Here is a 17,044-nt window from a genome sequence, read left to right on the forward strand (position 1 = left end):
TAATTATACACCTCATCCCTGGCTATTGCCTTCTCTCATTTCATTTCTCCTTGCCCCTCCTGTGATGCAGGCAGCTATCACAACATTGATGCTCCAACCAAGAGAATAGGTCATTGATTTACATCCCCAACCCCCGCAAAGCCAGGACCACTCTGTGAATTGGTCTTGGTCCCTAGTGACAGCTGAATAAGAGCAAGAGAGAAATGGAGAGCATGTGATAACACAGGCAGAGGACACTGGGTCAAAGGCCCATCCACTCCAGTGAGGTGACATGGTCTTTCCACTCTCCACGATGCTCTCTCACTAATGACAAATATTCCTGTGTGAGTGCTTCTATTGGAAATTGGATGCCATTTCTGAGGGCACATATGATTACCATGAGCTGGAGCCAAGATCTGAATTTGGAATGCAGTGAGCAACTGGGACAATATCCATTAGTTGATAATTTTTGGTGATTTTTCCCCTCACTGGCTTAGATATACAACCCATCTTTTATTTATACCTGAGATGGCTTGTATACATCAAATACTTACCAGTCACTTTGAGAATCAACTCTTCATAATGTGTCTCATTGGAAGCCAATAAGAAGAACAGAATTCTGGGGATCAATCAGACTAAGACAAGGTCCTTTTTCCCATGATTTGGAGAGTGAACATGTAGGTCGCACCTTCTCTGTACTGGCATAGATTTAGTCAATTAATTAATTGTCATATAATGACTTATTCAATGTTGAAACTCTTTTCTAGGCTCAAGGAAGTAAAGGATAAGGAAAACACCATTATTTCTCTGTTGAAGGAAAGCTAACCCAAACAAAAATATAAATTTACTTCCAATTTTAATCTAATTGTATCTTATCATGATTCAACTGAGATTTTCAACATAGAAGATTCCTTTCAAAGTTTCCTTTCCTTTTTTAAAATTTATTCATATTTTGCATTTTTATAGCATTTAAGATGTTTGATGTCTACATATCTTTACTTCGGTGAAGCACAACTTTCTATTTGTGGTTCTTGATCAATTTAGACATTTGGAATACGAGTGGTCCCCAGGCAGTCTCTTCCACAGCTTGTAATACAGCTTCAGCTTTTTCAATTTTAGAATGGAGAGACTCTGGAGACACACGCATATGAAAAAGTTCTGAATTGTTGATCTCTAATAACATGCCAGTAATTTTACCAGTAAGAGTAGGATGTATGGCCTGAATGAGAAGAAAAGCCAATATTTGCTTTTGCTCTTGAGGAGGAACAGATGCCACCACGGGAGCAGTCAAAGGCTCCTGACCTTGTTGTACATGGACAGCAGGCTGCTGCATGGTGACCCATGGCTGCATGTTGAGCTTCTGTTGAAGGTTGCCCACACCCATGGTGTACTGAGAAATGGTGGGGACAGCAGGAGTGGCCATGGCAGGAGGATATGGGCTCATGGTCTATGTTGACATGTCAGCAATATGTTGGATGGACATGATTTGTTGAACCTGGGAAGATGCTGGTCTCGGCATACTAAATGGTGGCCTAGGAGTGGCTGTGTGGATAGCACTGGGCATGTTCTGGAATGGATAAGGTTTGGCACCCTGATAAATCAGTACAGACGTGGTCTTAGTTGAGTTATTTGGCTATGAGGATAGTACTTGGCTTGGTTCTGAGTCTATGGGTAGCTGCCATGAAGTAACCTAAAGGAAGAGCTGGCTGTTAGGGGTTGATGACAGGGTTGGGCACTCCTTGCACACTCACCATTCTCTGCATGTACTGGTTCATGAGGTGGGCCTGGCACTCTTCTTTGTGCTGAGGTAAAGCTACATACAATGGCTTGGTGGCCACAATCCTACCATTTATTTCTGTGACTGCTTTGGTGGTTTCTTCTGGGGAGGAGAAACATACAAAACCAAACCCTTTGCTGCAACCACTTTCCATCATAACCTTTGCACTAATCTTTGTACCAAATGGAGAAAACTCTTTCCAAAAATGTCCATCATCAATGCCATAATTAAGATTTTTCACATAAAGGTTAACAGCCTGGTAGTTGGTGATCTGATCTTGCTTCATCTGTTCAAATTTGCACTTCAGTTCTGTCTGGGCTGCTCCACTTTTCTTCTGAATTCAACCAACATAAATATGTTTGCCATAGAGCTCTTTTTTATTTATCTCATCCACAGCCTTCTGAGCATCTTTATGCCTTTTGAAGCTTACAAATCCAAAACCTTTGAATTTTCTGCTTTCATTAATCATTACTTTTACACTTGAGCCGAGCCTAACTTGACAAAGAGATCCTTAAGGCATTCATCATCCATGTCTTCTCCAAAATTCTTGATGTAAGCATTGGTGCACTCTTTTGCCCCTACTCAAAATTCTGCTTCTGGTTTCTTCTAAGACTTTTTGTTTGTTTGTTTTTGGGGGGCTACACCCATTTGACGCTCAGAAGTTACTCCTGGATATGCACTCAGAAATCACTCCTGGCTTGGGGACCATATGGGACTCAGGGGGATCAAATCCTGGTGAGTCCTAGGCAAGCACTTGCAAGACAGATGCCTTACCTTTAGCGCCATCATTCCGGCCCCTCCTTCCAAGAGTTTAACCATCCAACAAATACTTTGTGATCATTCAGCAGCATCCAATTCATTTTCTCAATAGCTCATTCTACTGCCTCCTGTGTCTCAAAATGTACAAATCCATAACCCTAGGAGGCATTTTCATTACAAACCATCTTACATGAAAGGATGTTGCTGAAAGCAGAGAATGAGTCATACATTTGTTATCAATGGCTTTATGCAAATTTTTAATGAATATGTTGCCCAATCCACTTTTGCAAGGGACAGATCCTTTTGAGACCACATGATGTGGACAGGTGTGCCTTTTATGACATCAAAATTCATGTTGCCCAAAGCATGCTCTGCATCCACCGGTTGCTGAAAGTTCACACAGCGTAGTCCAGGGAGAGGTGGGTAATCATGTCCCTGCTGACCTGGATGGGAAGGATGGACTCTGTTAGGCTGAACTCCTTTTAGAGCATCACCTCAGGCACATTGGGGTGCAGGTCCCCCACATAGAATGAGTCTATGGGGTAGCTGGGGGCTTTTGGAGTTTATCTTGGCATGACTTCCTGCAGGGCACCTTGCTGTGAAGAGGAGGAAGAGGAGGAGGCAGAGTGTGAGTGTTGGGCCAGTGGCCAGGCTAGGGGAGGGAGTGGGATGTTCAGTTATTTTGTGATACAGAATTTATAGAATTCACATTATTCTCTGTGATGTTTGTGATTTGTTTGACTTTTGAGTTTTGGTTTTTGAGACCAATAAAAGTCAGCATCATCAAAAAGGCATTTTGTTCTAGAAGAGATCAGATATTCCACCTATTTTATATTTTTTCTTATTTAAGCTATAACATCCTTGCCTCCTGGCTTCTGAGGTGTCTAAATGTCCATAGAGTAAAAGTTGCACGCAATGATGACATTAAAAATTATCCCAGTTCCACAAACACAAATTGTACCATGTTCATATCGCCAATTTTCTTTCTATTCTAGTTGCTTTGCCCAGAATCCTTGGGTTCTCTCCATTCCAAAGACTGGGGACTGTCACCACACTGGAACAGTAAAATCCACTGTGGGTTAAGCAGCATCAAGTTTCTGCAAATACAGGACATGTCTGCAAGTCTATGCCAGTTTGCAGACCGCCAGCCACCAACCGAGGCTGTAGGACACACACACAGAAATGCAACTAGCACAGACTTTTATTTGGAATGATGTGCTCATGTCACTCAAGGTTGGGTTCTACAGCTACCTACCACCCCTCAGAGGTCATTGTGTTAAGACAGTATTGATATTTCTCAGAGTATTGAAGAGTTGACATTGATCAGTGGGAAAATTGATCTACTCCTGTCGCTAGGATCCTCTGATGCTTTGGCCACTGACCACGAAGAAACTCGGTTGTCAGCCTGTCACTGGAGCTCTCGTGAGTGCAGTTACCTTTGATTCACAAAGTCCACATTCCGGAACCCGAAGCTCCACAGATGTACAAAGGTATATGTTACCCTCTTTGAACTTCCTGATACTTGCTTAACCAGAAACATCACTCGCTGACATGTACTTGTAATGTAGAACACAGTCTCACCCCCACTTTGCAAATGTTTTCTCTTTTCCCAATCTACAGTTTTATTGTGCTTCGAAGGTGATGAGGGATATATTGCCATGAGAGACTATATTTTCCATGTCTGTACCATAAAACCTTGAGTTCTCCAGTAACTAAATGTTCAACATACCTGTTATAGACAAAAGATCAACCTTCCCCTCTTTTTCTTTTTTGCAAGCCAAACACATGAAAAAATTTAAAATGGATGGGTACTCAGCAAGCACATTATTATTTTTTTATTTCTTTTTTGACCCAAGATAGGTGACCCTTCACACCAACACTCACACCTATGAGACATACTCTCTGTGCAGGCAGAGAAGGAATTCAAGATGGTTCATCACTAAGAATGCATCAAAGAACAAACACGGAGCAAAGGACTCTTCTCTTTAGCTTCACCACTGTGTGCTTATCTTTAGGTTACAGGGAAATGGATGTTTCTTCTAGCTTTCTTTTGTGTACCATATACTCACTTCATGGAGCATACCCACAGTTGTTAGAGGTATCCTTTCCACTCTCTTTTAAAAGTGCTTTTCCCACTCAGTCGCAATTCAGTTGCACTCAAGATCATGAATACTCACAATCTGTCCCCAATGCTCTCCAAATGCATCCATGGGATCTAGAAAATTCTCTTGGAGACCCACAGTTAGCTCTTGCATTTGTGAGGCACCAAACACAAAGCATGTGTTATGTTATTATTGTTGCCATTGTTGTTCTTCTTCTGCCTCTTTCTCTTCCTCTCCCTCCTCTGTTCCAAGCAAAACACATCTAAAAGACAATTTCCCTTTAAGAAATATTCCTTTGAGATGCTTTGGGCCCTGTGTAGGTTGAGTTCATTCTACAATAGAGGTCTTTCACATGCTCTTTGAGAAAATGTCAGCAAGTCAATATGGTGAGATGGGGGAATCTGGCTTTGAGCTGCATTTTCACCATCTGCTTTTGATTTTGCTTATAACATTGAATCAAAAAAATGTGAATGATACACCATGCTTATCTGTGAAGGTGACTTGTGCTTTCTGCAGTTGTGTTGTGTGTGTGTGTTGTGCTATGTAAGGAAAAGAGTTATGAATAGGAAATGGAATAGAAATTAGCCTAGTCCAGTTAGTCTCTTTAGAACATATGAATCAGACAGGTTTCCCATGAGACAATCAATGTGCATCCAGTAATAAACTAGGGCAGATGCCATATTAAGGCATCACTATACTTGTGGTGACATGCCAAATTCACCAATATTATAAACTGTGACTATTTATTGAGCACCTACTTTCTGCAACTACCATGTTGAACATTTTATTTTAGTTATTGCATTTGCATTGTCTTATTTTTTTTACATGTAAAAATCCTATGTGGATTGGTGAGGTTTATTTATTTTACAGCAAATAAAACTAGAACTAGAGAAAATTAAGGAACTGATTTAGAATACACAGTTCACAAGAAGAGAACTAACTGATACTAGATCTGTCTGATTACCAGAACCTGAGGTCACCACCAATGCAACAAAGTGGCTTATACACAGAGTGAGAATTTGATATCAGGGAAATTACTTTTAGTGCCATTACCCAAGGATCTGCTAAATAAGTAGTTTAAGAAAATTCTGTGAGAATTCAACAGCCATATGTATGTATTATGACCCTACTCTCTATGCCCTAAGTCAAAAGGTCACTAGGTCAACTTCGACAGACCCATCTCTTCAGGTTGAGTTTTCCAGCTCTAGAAACTAGGTGAGTTTGGGGGTGAGTTTTCCAGGTTGGAAGGAGGTTAAAATTCAGAGAAACTAAGTCATGAGTGGGGATAAAGCTAAGACCCATAAAACACAGACATTATAAATGATTTCTTTTCTCCCAGGAAACAGAAATATTTGGCCAGTTTGCCAAGGCAAAAAATTTTTGTAGATGCAAACAGTTCAGAAGCAAACAAGAGGAAGACAAAATGGCCCAAATTTATTCATTCCCTCATGTCTTCTTTGGAAAGCCATGAAGATTTTCCTGAGAGAATCTTCTTTGGAATTCTCTGAGATCTCTGATTTCTCTATTCAATATCCAGTGGCCATAACAGTCACTCTAGTTAGAGCTTGTTCATGTTACTTTTAAATCCTGAACTCCAAAAGACACCTTAATGTATATATAAACTGTTTCTATCTTTTCTTTGGCCACATGAAAATAAACTTCAGTGAGTATAAAGCTGTCTGAGCTTCTCACGTACATCTTGAATCATTAAGATAGAAAAAGCATCCTTATACCCTGCAGTAATAGAGGAAAATATACCTTGATGTTTCTAGGAATCAAAAGTCACTTCCTGGTCCCTGAACGTTGACTTGTTATAGCTACAATCACAGAGGAGTTGAACTTTTTTCGTTGGTTGTTTTGGGGCAACACTTGCCAGTGCTCTGGGTTTACTCCTGGCTTTGTGCTCAGGAATCACATCAGGTGGTCTTCAGGGACTCTATGAGGTGCTGGGGTTGGCTGCATGCAAGGCAAGTACCCTACCTGTTGTTCTATGACTCTGGTCCCTGAAATTGATGACTTCAATGTTCCATATTTTCCAAGAAATAATGGGACACACAGATCTAAAGTTTCTACATGCTTGGTGCTTTTTCGTAATACCCGAGGGTCAAGTCAGAAATACACATTTCCTTCTCAAAATATGTCACTCTATTAGAAAAGAACATGGCACATAAAAAGTCAACTGTCTTTATTTCTTCTTTTTTCAATAATAGAAAATAATGACATTCTCATAGAATTGATATTAGATTTTTTTCTCAGGGACTGGAATTGAATTTTTCCATAAACCTTCTTACCTCCTGTCACTGTGGTCTGTTTCATTCATACCTCTTGTTTGGTTGTGTATAAAACAAATGTTTTTTAGGTCCTAAGATAATACACTCTTTTATTCTTTATCTTCTCCTTCTCCTCTTTCTTAGTAAAATCTCAATCATCTTTTAGGTTTGTGGTCCAATTGCCTGCTCCATTAGCAGCCATCCCTGATAAGACCTGAAATCCAAAACTCAGCATTTACATTGTCTTTGAATATTTCAATGATGTGTTATTGACTCCCAGGCAAGTGTCTGCTCGACATCCTCCATTGATTTAAATGTTTTCTTTTAAACACAGATTTTGTCTAAGTTATTTTTAATTGATATTGTCGCTGCCCGAAATTTTGCCAATTTATGGAACAGTATTTTCATGACTGTTTGTTGAGATGAAACAGAAACAAATATGGGTTCATATTTTCTTCAAAGAAAATTTTAGAAGAAGGTGTCTTGTGAAATTAAAATATCTCTTATTTAGAAGAAAGATATGCTAGGATTTGGGTTGCTCCTGTTTATAAAATGCATTGCTATTTTAGGAGAATAATTTTCTTCATAAACTGAAAAAGTCTAAACATTACACCAGTTAAGTACAGATTTTTATATTTTTGTGGAAAATAAAACAATCTAAATTCCTTTCCAACTATGAGGCTTGGAATGCTCTGAAGTTCAAAATTAGAGAGAAAAATGTGGACTTGGAAACTTGTTACTTAGTAGCATCTCTTTCTCTCTTTCTTCAGCCAGAAGCCAAGCTCATGTGGGAGGTCGGGATTCAAACCGCGCGCGGGGGTTAAGCTGCATGACAGAGCAGTCGCATGACAGAGCAGTCGCCGTATCCGCTACACTACGCTCAGTCTCTTCTTTCTCTCTTTCTAAGGAAGCTAATAAAACTTTATCCAAAATTGTAGTGGGATCTTTCAAGTCCACAGAAGTCTTAAATCTCTGCTTATTGGATGCTTCAGTCTGCCCAGACACTTTTCAACCACACTGTTAACTAGGCTAATTATAACAGAGCTCCACTGACTCGCATAATTTTCCAGATGTACAAGATAAATTGCATAGTCAATCTAATAACAGTCAACATTTTTCAGAGTAGAATCCACACTGGACATTGTTCTTAAGTCTTCATAGGTACTTAGCCATCTAATCCTTACCATAGCCTAAGCTTAGTGAACTTGGCTGAGTTCTCATGGTTACAATTGGAGAAGCACAGATTTTCATTCATGTAAGTTCCAGAGTTTTCTAAGTCCCCTAACCTTAATGCTCAGAATGCAGAATTATCAATTGAATTGTTTGACTGTCTAATACAATGTTCTATTCATGGTTATCAGCTAGTCTTTGGTTAGTGTTCTTTCTCTGAGTCATATAGACAAAAATATAGACATATGTTTTCATTGGTTTCCCAGTCACTTTCAAATTCCCAAGAGACATGTAGCTTGTCTTGATGTGCTTGTGACTCTTCAAGAATTCTCCAAAGAAAGTATTAAATAGAATCAACATTTTGGGGACATGTTTCAAGAACACTGAATTGTGTTTAATCACTGTATATAAAAGGATTATACAGAGCCATTGACATTTTGACTTCTCAGAGTTTTTCCTTGCATCAAGAATAAGAAAAAAATTTACACGATCTTAATTGAACTAATGGGTTATAATCGTTTTTTAGAGTGTCTGTAATGCAGTAAAAAGACTATGAGGTTTAAAACAATAGAAATGTATTTTATCACAGGTTTTAAGGTCAAGAAGGACATAGAGTTAGTTTGGGGACTAAGCTTGGTGCTCTACTGGGTGGTTTGGGAAAAGAGGCAAGGGACTGATCTTAAGTGCTTGAAAGTCCCCAATGTCCCAATGATTTGAGGCCTTGGGTATTTGTGTATTGGGGTGTTTGTATCTTTTCTGTAGATTCAGGCATGCTTACAACATAGTTTTGTCACATTTCACCACCGTCTCCCAGTGTGACCTAGTCTAATTACTATTGACATTTGGTGATGTTTATATGCCAAGGGGAACATGACAGTTTAGCTATTAGTTTCCAGGCCATTTGTTTGTTTATCATGTCGAGAGAAGATGAAGTGATTTTGTAGTTTTCATCCTGTTTTTTTCAGCTTTTGAAAGTTCTTCTAATTACAACTAAGTATCATTATTTGTTTTATCTAATTATATTGATGGTCTGTCTTTTATGATTAATATTACTAATAACTATAATATATAAATAAATATCTATGCATTACTTGCTGGGATATATGCACCCATGAGCAGGAAGGAATTAGAATTTATACTGACTTGGGGGCCTTTTTCCTCTTTGATGTCTTTAAGAAGACTGAGTTTTAGTTACTTCATTCCATTTTCTAATCCAGAGTCTCTTGCTAGATGTCTTGAACACATAGTGGGTCATTGTATAGAATTCAGCACGTTAATTTATTTTTTTTGCTAGTAAAATTAAGTTTTCCCAAATTATGGTGTCATAGCTTCATTGGCTATTATAAATAGAACTGGTATTCTTTTTTAAAAAATTTAAAAATTATTATTTTGGGGCTGGAGCAGTGATGCAGGTGTAAGGCTTCTGCCTTTCACATGCTAGGAAGGAAGGAAGAAAGGAAGCAAGGAAGGAAGAAAGGAAGGAAGGAAGGAAAGAAGGAAGGAAGCAAGGAAAGAAGTCAGCAGTGTAAGGAAGGAGGGAAGGAGGGAAGGAGAGAGGGAAGGAAGGAAGGAAGGAAGGAAGGAAGGAAGGAAGGAAGGAAGGAAGACCTGGAAATACAGTAGTAGTTAGGGCCCATCCTAGCACATCTAGTCAGGCTGATCCCTAGCATCCTGTGGTTTCCTGAACATTGTTGAGTGCATCCCTGGATACCATAAAATATTGTAGCAGTGAACAGTACTGCATGCTTGGTTCTTCTTCTAGTAACTCATCAGGTCTAATATTGCCACAAATGGTCAGTCTCAAGTGCCTTTAGCAATTTCTCACACCCAGTAGAAGATGGAAATTTGTCATATGAAACAGCATAGATGGACATTGAAGGAATTTTAGCAGGAGAAATAAGTCACAAAGAGAAAGTCAGAGAATGGATGTGTTCATCCTACATGGACCATCAAGAAACAATGCAAACACACAAAGACTGATGTAAACCTTAAGATTCTAATATAACCCCTATGATGCTTTCAATATGCCTGACTCATATCAGCTCTGGTCAAAAGTCACTGCTGAGCATGGGGCCTCTCTCTCTTTCTCACTCTCTCCATCTCCCCTTCTTTCTTTCTCTCTCTCTCACACACACAGGTTTTCTATGTTCTTAAAGCTTCTTAACTTCCTATGTAGGAAATCAAAATAATAATGACAATTAGCAAGAGAAATTGTCAACAGGGAGATGGAGCTCTAGTTTGACATGAATATGAGACAGGGAGGAAGCTTAAAGGTGTCTTCACCTCTCACAAGACAGAAACAGTTCCTGGGGGATCACAGAGTTATGGGATTTCAGGCACACAGTTTTCTGGGGAGGATATGGGAAGAATAGGAAGAAAAGTGGCATGTTGATTTTGATGAAGGACACTTTTATCCATAACAGGGAGACCAAAGGTGTCATACAACTTCCAGAAAACAGAAAAGGAGACACACATGCACTTGTGTTTTTTGAAGAAAAATCAGAGGAATTCTGATGTTCTCAAGAGACCAACGAGCAATACAAAAATCACGTGCCTTTAATGAAATATGAGAAAACTGAAGCCATAGCTAGATGGCCCATTAGCTGGCTAATCAGCCCTGCAAAATGAAGCAAAGACATTGAGCTCCTTATTTTGAGATCAGGAGAAAAGAGAAGCCAGTGGAAATCATGGATGCAGAGGTGTTCTGTAGGGAGTGCCTGGCCTGTTTCTATCACAAATGTCAAAGTGGTTCTGAATGTTAATGCCCCTCCACCTACCTTGGGTCCAATTTCATAAGTTTAATTGACTCTTGTGTCTCAGGAATTCCCACTGCTGTCAATTTAAATCGTGCCATTAGAACTCTGGGGTTGAGATCACTGTCTGCCAAGACTATCTTAGTTTGATATCTCTATTTTTGTAAGACTCACATATTAACACAAAGGGAGAATTTTGGGGAGAGATGATGGATACATTCTATTCTCTCCATTGAATCATTTTTTAAAAAATATATTGGTCTTTAGGCCAGATCTCCTCCTGACTCTGTACTCAGAAATCACTCCTGGCAGGAGTTGGGGCACAATCTATTGTGCCAAGAATCAAGCCCAGGTTGCCAGTATGCAAGGCAAACACCTTACCCTCTGCACTATCACTCCAGCCCTCCACTGAACTATTCTCTATATGAAAGTGTCAGTCATACCAAATGTTATTTCTTCAAGTAAAATAGAAGAAAAGAATATGCCCAAATATCATGGTGGCTGTAGTAGAGAATGAAAAAGCTGCAGAGTCCAAAAAGGATGGTCTGAAACAAAAACTGAAAAGGAAGGAGAAATTGAATTTCATTCTGATCATGCATTTAAAAACATGTAAGTCAAGCCAACACAGAATACAGCCTGGAAAGCAAACCTATCAAGACGTCGTGAGTGAAGGACTCAAAGTCAAGAGTCAGAGTTCTCTTACTCAGTTCCCTCCATAAATTTCGTAAATTATTTCTCCTGTTAAATGCTTGCAAGCTGGGGTAATGGTGACAGACACTTCCTGTTGACTTAGAGCTGGGCTTCAGCATGAAGTCCTGGAAAATTGGAAGTACTGATCCAGTCTTTGGCTGCAAGCTAATCATCTTTCTTTCCTCTCCTTTAACAGGCACTAATTATTGCATTTTGAGTAACATACAATATAGCAGCCAACTCTCCTGTCCAGTCTGCAGGAGATGTTGAGGTGTCTAAGGCTCATATGTGTGAGCAGCTAATAGCAGGTGGTCATGACGGCTGCTCTATAAAAATATGAGAATTGTGGTGCTTTTCTTGTCTTTTTTTTTGTTTGTTTGATTTTTTTTGAGGGGGGTTATACCTAGTGACGGTCAGGGGTTAATCCTGGCTATGTGCTCAGAAATCTCTCCTGACTTGGGGGACCATATGGGATGCCGGGGGATCAAACCACAGTCTGTTCTAGGCTAGCCCATGCAAAGCAGATGCCTTATGCCCTGTGCCATCACTCCAGCCCTGATTTTTTGTAATTGTAGTTTTTTGTTTGTTTGTTTGGCTATTTTTTCTTTTTCTTTTCTTTTTTTGTATTTTTGTTATGTTTCTCTTCTTTTTTCCCTTTTTTTTTTCTTAAATTGATATTTATAATCTCTAGATGGACTCCTCCCAAGTTTTTGTTTGCTTGATTTCAGACCCCCCTTTTTTCCCTTCAAACAGAACCACATAACTTGAATCATCTTGTTCTGCCTCATAAATTGAGGGGGAAATAATGGATGGTACCAAGACCAAACAGTAGTATGAACATGGAGTAGAAATAAAAAAAATGATCAGACTTAAACACCAAATTCAAAGCCAATGATAACAAAATCAATACCCAATCTACAACAAGCTAGACACAGAGGGGACCACTTATACTAGCTGTCTGGGGACAAAGGAAGGGAATATGGGATGCATGCTGGGAACAGGGGTGGAGGAAGGCCAACATTGGTGGTAGGAATGCCCCCGATTCAATGTCACTATGTACCTAAAATATAACTGTGAAAGATTTGCAATTCACTTTGGTCAAAATAAAAATTATTTTAAAAAATATGGGAATAACTGGGTTTTCAGTAAAATCATTGGGATTGAAAAACTTTTTTGTTAAATTTTTGTATTAGGACCACACCCAGCAGTTCTTAGGGATCACTCCTGGCTCTGTGCTCAGCAATAACTCCTGGCAGTTTTGGGGTACTATATAGGATGCCTGGGATTGAACCTGGGCTGGCCCCATACAAGCCAAACACTCTACTCACTGTGCTATCACTCAGGGCCTTGAGATTGAAAATTTAACTGGAGTGACTGAGGGAGTCACAGGAAAGAGGTACTTCTTGGAAAGGCTTGTGTTATGCTGTGGCTTTGTCAGAAGTGCTGAATATTACAATTCAGAGTATCTGTGGCACTGAGAAGCAAGCACCGAGAGCCTCTGGCAGAAAAGAGAAAGAGAAACCAAAAAAGACCTAGATTTTGAAATGAAGAGTCTCCTCATTCCATCCACAATACAAGCTCATTTTTCTTCCAGCACCATCTGATAATGCTCAGAGACTCAGTGCAAAGAGTTGCTTGTTCACAGAAATTGCAAGAGGTTTGCATCGATCCCCAAGGATTTCAGATGGAGATCTGGGTGGAACTCTGGCAGCCAACATTTTTTTCTTCATAAGAATAAAGCAATTAGAATAAAATGTTTTGTACTGACCTAGAGTTCAGTAGCTCTGGGGGAAACCTTCCCTCCCTGCCCTCGCTGCCCTCCAAAACCAAGGTCCACCCATGGCTCTCTGACTAGCTCAAGTTCTTAATGAGTTGCAGACTATTACTCTTGAAAATGGCCCCAAAAAGCCCCCTTTTCCCCGAGAATAGTGACCTGTTTTAGTGTACAGTAAAGTGAAATATGTAAAGTCTCCTACTTCTTGAGATCAGGAGTCTGATTTTGAGCTTCCCCTTGTTAAAGTTTGAAAGCTAACCTGGTGAATAGCCATGTTTTTTTCAACCCAATGGTTCTTTCCAAAGAAAGGCTATCATTTTGTGGGGGCCTGTCCTATGCCCACTAGGCCCATCTATCTCCACTGGGCCAGGAGATCTTCCTTCTAATTCCAGAGGGGTCTTTGTCTGGATCCAAAATGGTTGTACTCACAGGAGAAGAGTTCTCATATCCTTCTGCCAGAGGGCAGCCTTGAAGGGACCAAGAAGAGAGAGCCTGGCACTTACTTTTGGTAAGGGGGTCAAGAGAAAGAGCAAGGAAGCAAGGATGCTGACATAGAGGATGCAAAGGGAAACAAGGGTGCTGACTTAGAGGAAAGAGAGGGGAAGGGATGAGAAAGGAAGAAGGATAACATGAAGTGAGCAATTATACAATGTGTAGGGAGTTTGCTTTGCATGCAGGCAACCCAGGTTCAATTTCCAGCATCCCATATGGTTCCCAGAGTACAGTTAGAAGTGAATCCTGAGTTCAGAGTCAGGAGTAACCCATGAGCATCATTAGTATGACTATCCTCCAAAAAATATTGGGCAGAGCCATGGTTGGGCAGAAGGAATCAACAACCACTTAGGAGACAAGGACCCAAGTTCAGTAGTTTTATTCTGCAGATGAGGAAACCAAGTTCATCCACATCTAGACTTGGTCTCAGTCATGCTCTGTGGAGAATGACAATCTGAATTTCAGTTGAATTCATTCTCAACAACACTTTTTTTTAAGCTGAGAGGGTCTCCCAAGAGGTATTTTGGTAACCTGGGGGCCCTCCCCAAAATTCTTGGACTAGGGATTATGTTGAAGGTGAAATGCTTTGGTCCAAGGTTGCAGTGCTAGGGACCACCAGGATCATCCTTGAGGTGTTGGGGGATGGAGAACAGATGCTGAGTCATAGCTTCCAGTGCTGAAGGAGCCACATGGTGCTAGTGATTGAACCTGGGACATCAGTGATTGTCTGGAGCATCATGTGAGGCTTGTATTCTGACCCCCCCCCCCCCAGCAACGCTTTGTTGAGGATTTTGGGCCATACCCAGCAGAACTCAGGGCTTATTTCTTTGAGCTCAGGGATCACCCCTGGAAGAGCCTGAGGCATTACTATGGGGTGCTGGAAATTCAAATAGAGTCAACCTCGAGCAAGGAAAGTATTGTCAACCCTGTGCTATTTCTCTGTCTGGTACCAACAAAAATTCATTTTTTGGTCGGGGCATATCCAACAGTGCTCATGGGTTACTCTTGGCTCCACACTTAGAAACCACTCCTGGGATGCTGGAGTTCGAAACTGGTTTGGCAGCCCTACTCGCTGTGCTATCGCTCCCGCCAACAAAAAATTTTAAAAGCAAATACTAAGGCATCTCCCACTGACCTAACAAAATAGCTACTTAGTGCTTCACCCCACCCTGAGGTTCCTCGAGAATCAGAAAGATCTTAATATCTCTGCAAATGAAGCCACCTTATGTGGTCTTCTCCACAACATCACATTTCCTTGGTCTGGAAAGGCAGAATGAGAGCAGGAGAGAGGTAGGGTGGGAATCGGCCTGCATAATTTGATTCTGCCTCTGGGATTTGTTCCTGGTGGAGGGAAGCTGGAGATCTCTTTGGCATGGTTGTGAAGGGCAGTGTTTACCAACCAAAACATGGGTAGGCCTGAAGGAATCCTGATGAGTCAGACTGAAGGAGATCGATGGGGTGCAGAGAAGATATGGCAGCATCAGAGCAAAGACAAGGAAAGTGCTGGGGGAAAAATTGATGGTTCTGTGATCTGTGCTCACCAGGGAAGCAGATAGAAGAATACTCATTGCCTGTGCAAAACATTAGGGGATAATGATCCCAATGACACAGGGTTCTCTGATCTCACACTACATATCAGCATGGGGTAGATGGAAGCAGGAACTGAGCAGCTGTGCAGAGAAGCACCCAGCCCACTGGCTAGGAGTCTGGGATCTATCTAGCTTGAGTCCTACGTGTTGACTGGCTTCCCTTGGGGGATGCGGATGACCCTCTGGAATCGCTGCCCCACCAACTCACTGGAATTAAGAATACTGAAGAAAAGGTTTCTCTTTCTAAGGTTCTCTGACTATATTATAATCTTCCACCCATGTCTTTTCTTTCCCTGAAGTTCAATAAGCAGTGGTCATTTTTGTATTTTGGAGATACTCACATTGTTTTTTTTTTTTGAGTTGTGGGTGATCAAAGACTTTTTTCCCCTAAGAAGAACACCAACACCATGCAGTGCATTATGTATTTTTCTCTACTTTCATCTCATCAGTAATCAAGTTGTATGGAAGTTTTTACATATCAACGAAGGCTGAAAATAACCCCTGGGTTTGGAGATGTTGAATCCAATCATTTGCCTCGGAGAAAGTTATTACAACACCGATGGTCTTTTTTACACCGCTGGCTTTCCAAAGACTCCCATTCCCAATTCCCAGCAAGACACAGACCCTAGGTTACAAGTAGGCCAACTAAGTTTGATCAAATTACCTGTCTCCCATATTTTTAAATAGTTTTTATTGTGACCAAAATGAATTATGAATCTTTTCACAGTAATACTTAAGGTACATAGTGACAATGAATCAAGGTCATTCCCACCACCAGTATTGTCCTTCTTCCATTCCTGTTTCTCAGCATGCATCCCATATCTTCCTCATTTGACCCCTGGACTGCTAGTGTAACTGCTCCACTCTGTGTATAGCTTGTTGTAAAGCTTGGGTATCAATTCTGTTATTGTTCAGTTTGGGTTTGGTGTTTGAGTCTGATAATTTTTATTTCCACTTAATGTTTATACAACTGTTTGGTCCTGGTACCTTCCATTTCATTCACCCTCCATTCACGAGGCAGAACAATATGATTCAAGTTGTGTGGTTCTATTGGGAAAAAAAAAACTCCAAAACTGGGAGGATTCCATTTAAAGGTTATAAACATCAATTTAAAAGAAGAAAGGGAAAAAAGAAGAAAAAACAAAACAACAACAAGAAAACCCACCAGCAACTACAAAAAAAAGCACCCAGTTACTAAAATCAACCACCATAATATAATAACCACGAGAATTTTTTGTGTGTGTGTGTGTGGGGGGAGTCACACCCGCAGGGCTCAGGGGTTACTCCTGACTCTACATTCAAAAATTGCTAAACACAGAATGGTCTCCCTCATCTATGGGTTTTGAGAAAAATGAAAAACATTTTTGTAATGATTCTCAGAGACAAAATAGAGGAGGACTGGAGGGTCCAACTCCTGACATGAAGCTCACCACGGGGATTGTTTAGTGCAGTCACAGAAATAATAACACTGAGAACTATCATAACAAAATGTGAATGAATGAGGGAAGTAGAAAGCCTGTCTAGAGTACAGGCCGGTGTGGGGTGGGGAGGAAGGACACTTGGGATATTGGTCATGGGAATGTTGCACTGGTGAAGATATATATATATATAATATATATATATTATATATATATATTATATATATATATGTATGTTTAAAAAATCAAAAAAAAAGAAAAGAAAAGATAA

General features: G+C 40.3%; 1 pseudogene; it reads right to left on the bottom strand.

The window, feature by feature from the left end:
* Positions 1 to 1,426: 1,426 nt before the first annotated feature.
* LOC126022913 (polyadenylate-binding protein 1-like) lies at positions 1,427 to 4,055 on the bottom strand (annotated as a pseudogene).
* Between the last annotated feature and the right edge of the window lie 12,989 nt (positions 4,056 to 17,044).

The sequence above is a fragment of the Suncus etruscus genome, chromosome 11, assembly GCF_024139225.1.
Source record: "Suncus etruscus isolate mSunEtr1 chromosome 11, mSunEtr1.pri.cur, whole genome shotgun sequence".
NCBI classification, from domain to species: Eukaryota; Metazoa; Chordata; class Mammalia; order Eulipotyphla; family Soricidae; genus Suncus; species Suncus etruscus.